Source organism: Mytilus galloprovincialis, chromosome 8 (genome assembly GCF_965363235.1).
Source record: "Mytilus galloprovincialis chromosome 8, xbMytGall1.hap1.1, whole genome shotgun sequence".
In the NCBI taxonomy this organism is placed as follows: Eukaryota; Metazoa; Mollusca; class Bivalvia; order Mytilida; family Mytilidae; genus Mytilus; species Mytilus galloprovincialis.
The window spans coordinates 84,001,051-84,014,878 of NC_134845.1; the positions used below are offsets into that span (position 1 = coordinate 84,001,051).

General features: G+C 31.5%; 1 long non-coding RNA gene across 1 annotated transcript; it reads left to right on the forward strand.

The window, feature by feature from the left end:
* Nucleotides 1-233: 233 nt before the first annotated feature.
* Nucleotides 234-6,088, forward strand: LOC143042701 (uncharacterized). Its single transcript, XR_012968099.1, has 2 exons — nt 234-318; nt 5,913-6,088. It is a non-coding gene; the product is annotated as an uncharacterized LOC143042701 (long non-coding RNA).
* Nucleotides 6,089-13,828: the final 7,740 nt, after the last annotated feature.

Sequence of the window (13,828 nt, forward strand, 5' to 3'; positions counted from 1 at the left end):
TTCCTTGACTTCTGATGTCAAATATCTTGTTTTCATTTCTTTTTTTTTATTCTTTTTATTAATTCCAAGAGAGAGACGTATACATCAGTACATAAACAATGGTTGACAACTTGAAATATAAACAACGGATCATGAGATCTATTAAAATAACGATTTAAATTTTCGCGGCATTGTAACATTTCTATTTTAAGACTTCAGGTATGCGCATGCGCAGTTATTTTTGTTGCCAAAGTTTGAATATCCGCCAACGAGACCACAAGTGATTTGTGCAGAGTTTTTATCAATATCTTTCCTCTATACAGCTTTTACATTTTTATCGTAAGTATTTATATTAATTGTTGTGATTACGTTATCGTATTTTAGAAATGTGAACATATCATGTTGTTATGAAACTGTACAGTACTGAAAAGTTGAAATTTTACACGTGAAAAAGGGGGATGCTTAGGAGAATCTATGGATTGACCTTAGGATCAGGATCAGGATCAGGATAGCATGTTACCATTCCCAAGATATCTTGCAACGTCTCATGAATTTTTATCATTGACTATTTGAAATCATATGATTGAATCAAAAATGAAAAGAAATTTTAATCGCTTAAAAAGGGGGGCTTGTTTACAACTTTGGGATGGAAAGGTCAGAAGCTATATATGACTCACCAAGTTGAACCTTTAATTTTACTGTCAAAATTGAGGTAGAGTTTGGACAAGGTAATTAAACATAAAGGGTATATGAGGGTGGTAAAAAGTTATTTCAATTATGGCCTTTTTATTTCAAGTGTTTTAGCTTTGTATTTCTCGTAATTGGTTTCGACATGCATTAATTTTGTTTCCTCTTATTTATTTTCCGTGTTTCGTCTGGGTACTCTTTAATTTCTCGTGCTAGTCCAACAAGATTAAAAAATGTAAACCAGGACTAAATTCGAAGTCCAGTCGGGAGATTGTTTTAAATTATGTGTTCCCAGGATATTAATTGCGATCAAGTTATCTTTTCCACGATTCGGATGCAACAAGCGGAAGCGAAAAGGTGACTGCAGGGTCTTCGTGTCCATTATCATGACTGTGTGATCTCCAATAACGACTGAGTATTAACTGCTTGTACTTGTTTCCTTAATAATATTCATGATTTAATTTTTCGTGCTTCCTTTATCCAAAATTTTATTTTCAGTGCAGTGGTTTTTTTAAATTTTTATTTCACGTATTTCATTGTTAAGAACCCCCTTCCCATCCTCGAATATGTCAATTAGTCAGATATCCATGCCGCAGCACAAGTAATACAGAAAAAGACATAAGTGGATAAACCTTCAATTTGTTCAAATTAAAATGTAGTAGTTAGGATTTTCTTGCAGATTATACCTAAGTCCTTCTCACTGGTATTAAAGAGATAATAGTAACTGCAATTACGATTATCCCAATATGGCGACGGTAGATATAGGTAAAATCTTTACACTCATTTTTCTTAAATGTAGCATGCTTTTGTCAATAGTTACTCAGCTGCAAGGTTTATCTATACCATTACATCATATTTGAATCGTAACGGTGCACTGGAATCGTCTGAGCGCTTTGAAAATTGCCGTTGAAAAATTCGGTATGATAATCGTAACTCTATGGTATTTTTCTTCTTTGATAATCGTAATTTTCTTTATCGGATAATAGTAACTGAAACATAATAAATGTGTCTTTCAGCATTTCAATGGTATTTTGTGTGTTAAAAATGCAAATGTCAAGTTTAACGATGACATAAACGCATATAAAAATAAATGAAGAAACTTACAGGTTAATATCTAGGACAAATTTACCTATATATATATATATATATATACAGTCATGGGACTAAAGTGAGTTCCCAGTAAAAAAAAGTCCTATCATTTCAACTTGTATATCTATTTATAACTGACAACAATATGCATAACCTTTTAGTTTAAACATATTTTACTTGCAAAAGTAGCAAAAGGGATTGGACACAAGTTATAACAACATTAGAGACGTCCTCTCCCAATATAATTTATAAAATATAAACACAAAGTACATTAGATAATGGCGAAAAAAAACACAACATAGTAGTAATGCATGTAATACATACTTCAAACAAAAATTAGAAATAAAAAGAAAAAAGAAAAAAATAATACAATATAATAAGGAATAATAATGAAACAACTAGACTGAAGTGAAAGGTTGTAAAGTAGACATTTAGAATGTTAATTGACTGCTTTAAATCTTTGTGTTATTCTGATATAAGATTGTACGGACTCAAAATGTCTTTGTTTTGCTGAAAAGAAAGGTCACCGTCACCAGCTAAAAGAAGCTCAATGGATATAGCATAACTTTCTAATTTTGAAAACAGTATTTCTCTGGCTTCGTTGTGAAGAGCGCACTGTAAAAAAATAGTGTATACTATCCTCAACAGGGTGGCCACAGCTGCATGCGGGACTTGGTTTAATATTAACACGATGTAAATCTGAATTTAAAGAACTGCACATATTTCTCAAACGTGTATGAATGATATTAATTTTCTATCCCCACAACTAAAATAGGAAGGTGGCTGTATCAATTTGGACTTCATCTTTCGTTTAAAAATATTTATGTTTTGGACGTACGTATGTCGGGGGGGAGGCTATTCCATTCAAAAGTAGTGGATGGGAAAAAGGATTTTCTAGTTATGTCTAGTCTATAACAGGGTACTACATAATTATTACTGTTTCGCAAATCGTAGTTAGATACTTGACCAACAAGCGGGGGCATTAAATCACAGAGATAATCAGGGGCAGTCTCATTATGTATAGAATAGAACATATTGAGCATTCTGGATTTTCTTCTGTTCACAAGCAATTGCCAGCCAGTTTCAAAATATATAGCTTCCCGACTAGCAAACACGGGCAACCCAGTTACTAACCTCCCTGCTTCTAACTGAACATGTTCTAAATTGTCGGCTTCTTGTTGAGTACAACCATCCCATAACTCACATGCATATTCCATAACGGGTCTTATAAAAGTTAAATATATACGAGCAAGATAATTTCTATTCAATACATATTTTAATTTTTTAAGAACATTTAATCTCGTGCTTGCACACTTTAAAATATTTTCTATATGTGTATGGAATTTATCATTGGAATCAAAAGTAATCCCTAAGTGTTTATGACAGGAGACAAATTCTACTAATTGGTTTTGAAATTCTATTTCAATATCATCTGGGGAAGTATGGCAGGAGAATATCATAGCCTTTGTCTTATTAGGGTTAAAGTTAATAAGCCAATCTTTAGACCATACTGAAATTTGTTCTAAATCGCTGTTTAAGACATCCTCTATAGTGTAAGGGTTATTGCTGGAATAAGAAAGAGATGTATCATCAGCAAACAATCGAGTTAGACTTGTCAAATTATCAGCTATGTCATTTACATAAATAAGAAATAGAAGGGGACCTAATACGGAGCCTTGCGGAACTCCTGCATTAGTATTATCAAAAGGCGAATAGGCATTTGAAACGAAAACGCTTTGTTTTCTATTTGAAATATAACTTTCAAACCATTTATACAGATTTCCATCAATACATGTACCATACGCTTTTAGTTTTATTAAGAGGCCACTATGCCATACCCTATCAAAAGCTTTCGAGGTATCACATAATATAAGAGATGTTATACAGCGATCATCAAGTGACATGCATATCCTATAATAAATTTCTATTAGCTGGTGAACCTTTTGATATATACATGTACCTGTTAAAGATACGGAAAATGAAGCAGCTGTCGAGACAGCTATTGTGGTAAGTAGATATTTAGATTTTTTTCAAAGTTTCAATGTTGTGTGCGCGTTTAAGTCCTTTTTTGTTTTTAGTTTTTTTATGGGGGAGGGGGGAGGGGGAGGGGGGATTAGCTATATCCCATATCCCAAAAGTGCAATCCTTTCAATTCATTGCTCAAAATGAAAGTCACGTATACCACATTTTCATATGTCATATATATGTTTTGCCTCCAATATCACGTTTATATTAAAATTCTGCGCGAAATGAACAAAAGTTTCCGTCAATAACTTTATAACTGCATTATCGGATTTAACAGTTGATACCTTTATCGGTAGATATGAGTGTTCATATTTCCCTTTTCCTTATAATTCAATAAATATAGCCGTCCATTTTTTCCCCTTTGATTCCCTTTTTTCTATTTTATACTGATATAATATATGATTTTAAAAATTTACTTCAAATGTTTTGATCAAATACCCATGTATTTTAGGACGTTTCTTTAAACAGTGTGTATGGTAAAGGATCTAAAATAGTTACAGTTTATTGTTACTATTGTTTATTGTTACTTTTGTTTATTGTTACTTTTGTTTATAGTTACTTTTGTTTTTTGTTTTTTTTAGCCTTACCTATAGTCTTAATACGAAGCACTTGATGGACTGAAAAAAACACACACAAATATGTATATTGATAAATTACATCAGAAGGCATAACATGTACATCATCACAGTCGGAACTTGTTTAATTACAAAGATTTTTATAGATTTTACAACAAATATTTTGTGCTTCAGAAAAATACATGACAATTAGGTTAGGCTAACATGACTCAGATATTAACAAAAATAGGTCACCGTACGGCCTTCAACAATGAGCAAAGCCCATACAGCATAGACAGCTATAAAAGGCTCCGAAATGACAATGTTAAACACTTTAGACGAGAAAACTAACGGCATTATTTATTAAAAAAACTAAATTTTATGATATACTAGTATGTAGATATAGGAAGATGTGGTGTGAGTGCCAATGAGACATGCAACTCTCTATCCAAATAACAATTTATAAAAAGGTAAACCATTATAGGTCAATGTACGGCCTTCAACACGGAGCCGTGGCTCACACCGAACAACAAGCTATAAAGGGCCCCAATATTACTAGTGTAAAAAAACAATAGCATAACCTCACAACATAGAAAAACACACGTTAAAATATCAATTGGCAGACTTAACTCAATCAAAAAACATAAATTAATACACATGTGTAGCTGTTTTCCTAAGAACTGTTAATAATATATGCATAAAAAGAAATGTCATAAGATGTTGGAACGTTTCGTAAATAATTCATCGACATAACTTCATTATATGCTATTAGATATATGTTTTAAGTGTCAATATCAATAAAACACTTTCCAGTTACGATTATCTTTCCATTTTTAAATACCATAATTACGATTATCTTTTTTTCCGAGTTACGATTATCATCCCGAATTTTTCGACGGCAATTTTCAAAGCGCTTAGACTAACCCAGTGCACCTTTACGATTCAAATATGATGTACTGGTATAGATAAACCTTGCAGCTGAGTAACTATTGACAAAAGCATGCTACATTTAAGAAAAATGAGTGTAAAGATTTTACCTATATCTACCGTCGCCATATTGGGATAATCGTAATTGCAGTTACTATTATCTCTTTAATACCAGTGCTTCTAGTCTATCTAAAAGGATATGTAGTTGAAACTTCAAAGGACAACTGTTATTTACTTTAGTTTTCACCGGTTCTTATGCTTTTTATGCCCCACCTACGATAGTAGAGGGCATTATGTTTTCTGGTCTGTGCGTCCGTTCGTCCGTCCGTCTGTCCGTTCGTCCGTCTGTCCCGCTCCAGGTTAAAGTTTTTGGTCAAGGTAGTTTTTGATGAAGTTGAAGTCCAATCCACTTCAAACTTAGTACACATGTTCCCTATGATATGATCTTTCTAATTTTAATGCCAAATTAGAGTTTTTACCCCAATTTCACTGTCCACTGAACATGGAAAATGATAGTGCGAGTGGGGCATTCGTGTACTGAGGACACATTCTTGTTATTTATACTTTAAAGTAATATCATTATGAAGTTAAAATAGTTAAATGTGTTGAACAGAATACAACTTTGCAATGTTATAACTTTTGATTTTGTAGATGTCATCATGAAGACCTAGATGGAATCACAGAACAGCAATTCAAGTGTCTGAAAAAAACAATAAACTATCTAAAACGGGCTCCAAAAAGACAAGGTGTGAGAAAAAAGAAGTTGAAGTTTCACTATTAATAAATAAAAAGTTTCAGTATTAATAAATGAATTTATTTTAATTTTATCGTATTGAATATTTCTCTATAATCAGTGGTTGGACATTAGAATACATAGGATAGGAAGTGTCCGAACAGCAAACTTTGTTTTATATTTTGACCACTCAGATATTTCAAATAGACATTGAGCAAAATTTGTGTATTAAGGGTTGTGCGCTTTCGTAATCAATAATTCTCTTGGATGATAATTTGTGTTGTTGTAATAAGCATGTTGTTAAATGTTAAAAAAATCTTGGTGGTTAAATTATGGTTCGTAGGATATTATCCCTCATCAACACCCATATTTGTTATTCAGCTGATTGGTTGTTATCATCATCATTGTCAAGCCATGCTCTCATCACACGAATGTGGTCACTCAGTTTTATTGTTGAAAATTACTGATATTTTACAAGTAATTGGCAGTCAATGGCATCTACATTGTATTAAAAGTTATGTGCACCCAAACACTTTTTATTGTTGTACCTATTGTTAACAAGACAACCATCAACCAAAGAACATTATTTATATATCTTTGCGTTACCATACAGTCTTCAACAATGAACTAAAGAACACACCATGTCATATATAACCAGACAATGACTTTATTTAAAGATAATCAATTTTGTTTTGAGATTATTTTTCAAACTTGGGTCTAATGGAGCAGTTATTGGATCAGGTTTCCTGAGGCAGAATGTTGCTATGGCGTTTTGCATATTGAGCGCCTAGAGAAGACAATAGCTTGAATATTGCTACAGTATAAAATTATGGACTGCAAGACAAAGAAAATACAGGATGAATGAAACATATTAGTTTAGGTGGAAACACAGTTGAACACAATCACTAACCAATTTTGATTCCGTGTTGAATAATAATGAGGGGGGGCAAGGGGGGTCCCCATAACAGCAAAACAGTGAATTGATTTGGTGAAAAACAGATAACAAGGAATTGAAAAGGGATAATAACAGATAACAGTAAATGAAATATGAAAATAAATCTGCTCAGGACCAATCCAGTAGATGACTCGTAGATCTTAGTATATAACTTGTGGTATGAACCTAGAAAATTGTAATTTGTGTAAACAAGACGTTTCGGCCGTTGAGGCAGTTCTGCTTTGGTTGATTTTTTCCCGTAACTTGTACAATAAGTTATAGTATGATTGTTGAATTTTTCTGAACGAAATTACTAGTTTCTGTTTTTGATATAGGGATATTTTTAATCTAGGGAATTTGAGGGATCAATTGTTAATGATTTAGGTTTTTTTATTTAATTTTTGAAAATAGGTCACCCAGTGACACTTTATTATAAATTTGATTTTTTTTCTTCTGAAAAGCAATATATATACTTTACAAGTAATAAAAAAAACATTGATGCACAATATATTTTTTTTATTTAATGACCTCATGATAAAACTTACTTTTAAAATACAAAAATACCCAGATAAGTGGAGACAGGACATGTAACTGAAACACGCATGCCAGTTAATTATGGTTCTTCTGATAATAGAAATTGCCTCAAGTGACAATTCTGATAGTATAATAGAATTTGGACCTAGTGAAAATTTGGATGACACCAAGTGAAACACCAATCATGCATCTTATGTGAAATTATAGAATATGGAAAATTTGGGTACAGCATTGGAGAAGCTGTAGGATTTTAAAAAGGGTATTTGTTGAAAAATTAAAATGAAGACACATCTTTATTTGCATCAATGGTTTCAGAGCTTCAATTTTCGCCATGTGAAGCAGTTAAAAAGCTTTTAAAAATATGGTGGTCAGGGTTCTCTTTCATGTAAATGAAAAGAGAGGGAGTAGCACTTAATATAAATGCTAAAAGAAAAAGATGTTGTATAATTTCAAAAGCCATAATTCAAATCCATACCACTTAGTAATGTAAAACAATTCAAAGGAGAAAACTAACTGCCTAATTTATCCACAAAATAGTGAACGATAAACTTAGTAACACAGTAACAAACTACAACCACTGAATCCAGGCTCATGACTTGGAAGTAGGCACATACAGAATGTGACTGCGTCAACGTTAGCATGCTAGTTGGTGTCCAATCCTCCCCTAATCAGTGACATTGGTGTAATAGTACAACATAAAGATTATTATGTGGTCATTGAATAAAAAAAATCTATAGGGTGTACAAATGCTTTTTTTATAACAAAACCCATACTATAAGTTATTGTACAAGTAATAAGTGAATTATAATTTGTACAAAATGCTACATGTTCACAGACAATGGAATTTATTACAAAGTATAATAATAATATATACTGGAATGGTCCTGGGTCAATTGATTTTAATATGTTTATGTGATGTATGTTACTGAAATTCTTCTGCAAATACTAGGGCCACCCGATATTACCAGTAGAAAGACCCCAATAGATATACATTGTAAGAAGATGTGGTAAGCGTGCCAATGAGACTAGTATCCATTCAAATCACAATTTTCAATTATCTTCAAATTCTGCGGAGGATTGGCTGTCAAAATACTAACATTCCAATTTTCAATAACAGTTAACAGCAAATACATTCTCACAATAACAGATAACAAAATAGATAATAGTCCTATAACAGCTAACAAAGAATAAGACAATAACAGCTAACAGTAAATATATTTTCAGAATAACAGATAACAAAGAATTAAAATGCCCCATAACAGCATAACAGTTAAACCCCTTGCCCCCCTCAATAATATTGTATTCACCCTGAATTCAATCTGAATTCAAATTAAGCTATTGGTTGAAACAATGTTGAAGCAACTATTATTCTTTATAGATTCAATGTTGAACATCAACGTTGATTCAACATAGGATTTCAACGTTGATACAAATTTGCAAAATCTAATAATAATTCAACATTGATTCAACATAGAAAATAAACATTGATTCAATGTTAAATCAACGTTGTGTGCCTGCTGGGTAATTTCATTATTTTAGTTTTGTCTAATGCGAAGTCATATCGTATTTGATCATTTTCCTTTAGCACTTTCCGCCCTGATTTGACGGCGGAAAGAATATTGCGAAAATCAAAAAAATAGCATACACGCTACACTACAAAAATAAACATGTACCAATAAAAGACAAAAAAAAATGAATGAAAAACTGTACTTACATTGTTGGGAAAGACTAAATTCCTTAATAAATATATGCATGTTCATACCGAACTGATCGTTTGTTGTGTTCCGCCATCTTTTAAATTTAGCTGAATGTATAAATCAAAATCGTACAAAACGAACTTTTTCGACACATTAAATTTTTCATCTAATGGATTTAAAAATTTATATAAAAGTTGCGTATGCATGATATTTTCTGTCCTCATTCAGTGGATTGTATACAAAAACATTGCCGGCGAGCTAAAAAATCGTTTGCAACCATGATTTGTTCCTCAATTTTTGTTGTTTGGGATAACACATGATGGTCTGTGTGTATAGATTCTGCGTACTGACGTTGTTTATCATCATAACAACATGCTATATTTGTCTTTCATTTATCATTGTCCTATTATTAATATTATTTTTAATCTTTGTTGTTTTCCTGCGATTGACGTGGCTCGGTACTTATACATCCCGTCAATGATTGTGTATTATCTTTTATTTTTACTGATGTGTTTTAATTATGCGACTTATTGTGTTTCTTTGGTTCTTATGACGTGACTCTGTACTTTATAAGGTTGTTTCTTAGAAATTCCAAAGAACTGCTGGACAAATTTAAATCTCGGTTTATTTCTGAAATTAATTCCAACATACTTTTGATTTCTAAACCCTGCCTGCCAACTTTCCCCATGTGAAATTATTATAAAATTGTTTTGTATAAACATTGAACGACAAAATTTCTTCCTATCCGACTGTAACAGGAGGGTCGGGCTTGGATTCTTCCGTCCCCTCTAGTTAGTTATTTCTGTCGTGTTAATAACCGAGATATATGACTCTATTCACCATATATACTAATAGCTATATAGTGTGTTGACGATGGATGATAAGTGAGATCATTAAACTATATCAGTCTTAAAGTTATTCTTCTGGAACTGATCTATGGAAGTAGGATAAAAAGATAAAAAAAGATGATATATTTTTATTAAATAAACATGATGTATTGTAACAAACGCAGTATACAAAATCAACAAATGTGAACTGGTCTAAAAGGTAAGTTGCAGTTTATAACTTTAACAATAGTAAAATAATTTTCTGCGTAGTATAACAATTACTGACATTTCATGATAAATTGAGTATTCGAGTGGACCCAAAGTTTTATAACCCGTTTTTGAAGTTACTTATTATTTGTAGCTTTTGATTTATATTTAAAACTGTATTGAATACTTATTTATTTGGAATGTTAAAGAATTTAAAAGAACACGATGTGGTAATACATATGAAAAGGAAAAGGACTTTCAATATTATGGAATTAACTTTTCTACATATTTGATCTATACCTAGAAAAACCTAGCGTCAGTAAAAACTGATTATAAATATATGTGAGCTTTACATAAGCTACTGGTCTGAAGACACTATTAATTGAACTTAGATGATATAACTAAACTAATTATTTACGGTATAAAGGTTACATATAAGTTTTCCTTATTCAAAAACAAAAAAAAATATTCAAATATACTTTTAATTTTTCCAACAAAATTTACGGTTAATTATAAAAAGTGATAATCTATAAATATCATGCATTACAACTTTAAGTTACTTAAACAGTATTAAACAAATGATAAAATCATAGTAGCACAATACAAAGATTTTTCATCCCCAATCAGACATCTTTAAACTGATGTAATTCCACCCATCTTTCTTTAAATTTTATAAATGAGGTACCAAAAGAAAGAAAACAGATTAATCTTTCAAATTATGAACATTTCATTATGACATAATTATTACATAATTAATTGTTATGTAATTGGTTGCCATATTGTGATGTCCATACTTGAATGAATTTAGCTTCATTGTTATTCATAGACACAGTTTTGGAGGTCAAGCTGTGTTGTACAAGAATCTATAAAATATTTTGGGATGCTATTAAGAACAAAGACGCTAACTTCATTCAAGTGTGGACAACACACTATAGCAACTAATTATATAATAATTATGTCATAATGAAATTATCACAATTTGAAAGATTAATCTTTCTTTTGGTACCTCAATTATAAAATATAAAGAAGGATGAAATGGAGTGAAAAATTTTGTGTATTGTGCTACCTTAAATGAGCGCAAGGGAGATAATTATCCTTTATCTTATAGCAAAATTGTTACATTCCTTCCCCCCTATAAACCAATTTATATGAAACATATACATTATTCTTGACAAACATATATATCTATTTTTAAACAATTCAGCTAATATTTAAACATGAAATGAAGTAAATGCATATAATGAACAGATTCCCTTATATTTATTTTGGAAGTCCAAATAAATCACGAAATGTCCAAAATGTCTTTTACCATCCGGGTTTCTTTTTCAGCTGTAAAACATGTCCTCCCTTCATATGTGGCATCTGAAATATATGGGCCTCATGATCACGGGGAACGATTATAGATAGCTCAATGGTGGTTTGCAAAGAGTTCCTTACTATTAATTCTCTCTCTAAGGATGAGTCTTTCTTTGCTTCTTCTCTTGCCTGTACATTTATCTTCGGTTTTAAAATATGTTTAACTGTTTTGCTGGGTCGATATATTTCATGTTGTCTATTAATTGTAGGATGGTATTAACCACTTCTTCCGTTCGGGCTTTAATGTTGAGTTTGTGAAAATCTCTCAAATTCTGAAGCATCTTCTCCCTAATTTCCTTTGACACAGACGACATACAATGATGGACGTTTTCTTTGTGTGAAAACGGAGACTGGAGTTAGTTTAAGTTTCTTACTTTATGTGCTGATATCAGTTTTGTTGTTTTCGTCAATTACACCTGGTTTTTTTTTGTAATAAGGTATGCATTTCAAATTTTTTCAAGGAGTTCTTTGGCATAAATATACCCATGTCTAATTTCTTCCTCTATAATAATGTTTATGTCCGTTGTTAGATTTGTTCCCAAAAACACTTTTAAACGGTTTCTAAAAATCACACTCTCTTTCTAAATACGTCTACAAATGTCTAGAAATTTTGCATTACACATTATTTTTGTTGTGATAAAGCAGACGCTTTGTAAAAAATATCCTCAAAAGAATTTGAATTCCACGTCCATAGCTCTAACGGTTGTTTTTTATGATGAAGAAAATGCAATTTTGTCATTAAAATAAATGAATAGCCGGCTATAATTACTTCATCATATGGTTTATCACTCATAAAAGTCTTGTCTGTTTTATATTTTGAAAGCACAATGCAAGGTTTAGAAAATCGACAGAATTAAACAAGTGTCCATAAATATTTTTTTTTGCGTGTAGTAAGTTCAACAGTTTAGATACATAACGTAACATGATGATCGTGTGTTGTGTGACTAATTCGCATATCCTCGCAACAAGCAATTACATACGAAAATAAATTAGTTTTTAATCAGTTTAGGGACTGATCTCGACTTTTTTTGTTGTTGAACGAACATCAAATTCATATCAATCTTCAGTCAATTTTTAAAGTAATGCCGGTTTTTTTAGACTAAAATGCAAAAACAGCAACCATATTGTTAACATAATGAATCAGTAACTTATTACAAGCATACAAATATACTGGTATCCTATTGAATTCAAACATGCGACAATTGTCAAATCACACTTCATTAGATAGCGAAATCATACGTGAATCGTGAGTGTTCATGGAACTCATACCGTATAACGGGTTATTTACGCAGGTGTAAAGTTTTGCGATTTTCATTGAATAAGATACAAAAAAATTGGCGGTTATAATTTTGGCTGTTTCAAAACTTTTATCAGTACCTTTGCATGTGGCCTTTTATATTGGCGATTTTTTTTTATTTTGTCGATTTTGTTCTATACACGAATATTATCCAATATGTATACCCCGCATAAATAATCCGCTACACGGTATAAAACAAACCACCGACAATAACACCATGATGTGCAAAATGATGTGTGTCAGCCATTATTTAAAACACGAAAGAATTTAATTGAAATATATTGAGTTAACCTCCTGTATATTCCACTGTAGGTCATGCTCCACTCTTTTCTTTGAAACGCGGTGCGCGCATGACGCATATGCCAAGGAAACCTTGCACCAGTTAAAATCAATCTGATACTGAGCAGGCTCTGCAATCATTTGGCAATTGGAAAGTATCTGAAGTAACGTGTAAAATAAAAAAATGTCGCTCTATGTTTTCACTTACAGAACAATTATGGTCTTGGTCTAAAACTGTAATGCTATCTTTTGATTTGTTGTCCAAAAAAAAAAACAGAAAAAAGATTGATTGATTGATTGTTGGTTGCTTTACGCCACATTAGCACAAAAAGTCTATATCGCGGCGAGAGCTATATTTTAAATTGTAAAAATATTCGAATTAGCTCTCGCCGCGATATAGACTTTTTGTGCTAATGCGGCGTAAAGCAACCAACAATCAATCAATCAATCTTTAAAATAAGACAAAACGTCCTTCAATATACTAAAATTCTTGACTACAGCAAATTGATTATATACAAATAAAAATCAACAGTAAAATAACGTGATCAAAATTAAAAACGATTTAAATATAATAACAGTTTTATATTCTATAATAAATTCCAATTTCTTTTAAAAATGCAACAATATTTGTAAAAGGAACATTTTTGAATAAATCATACATATTATTGACATTGAAATGCTTCTTACGAATATCAGCAAAGTC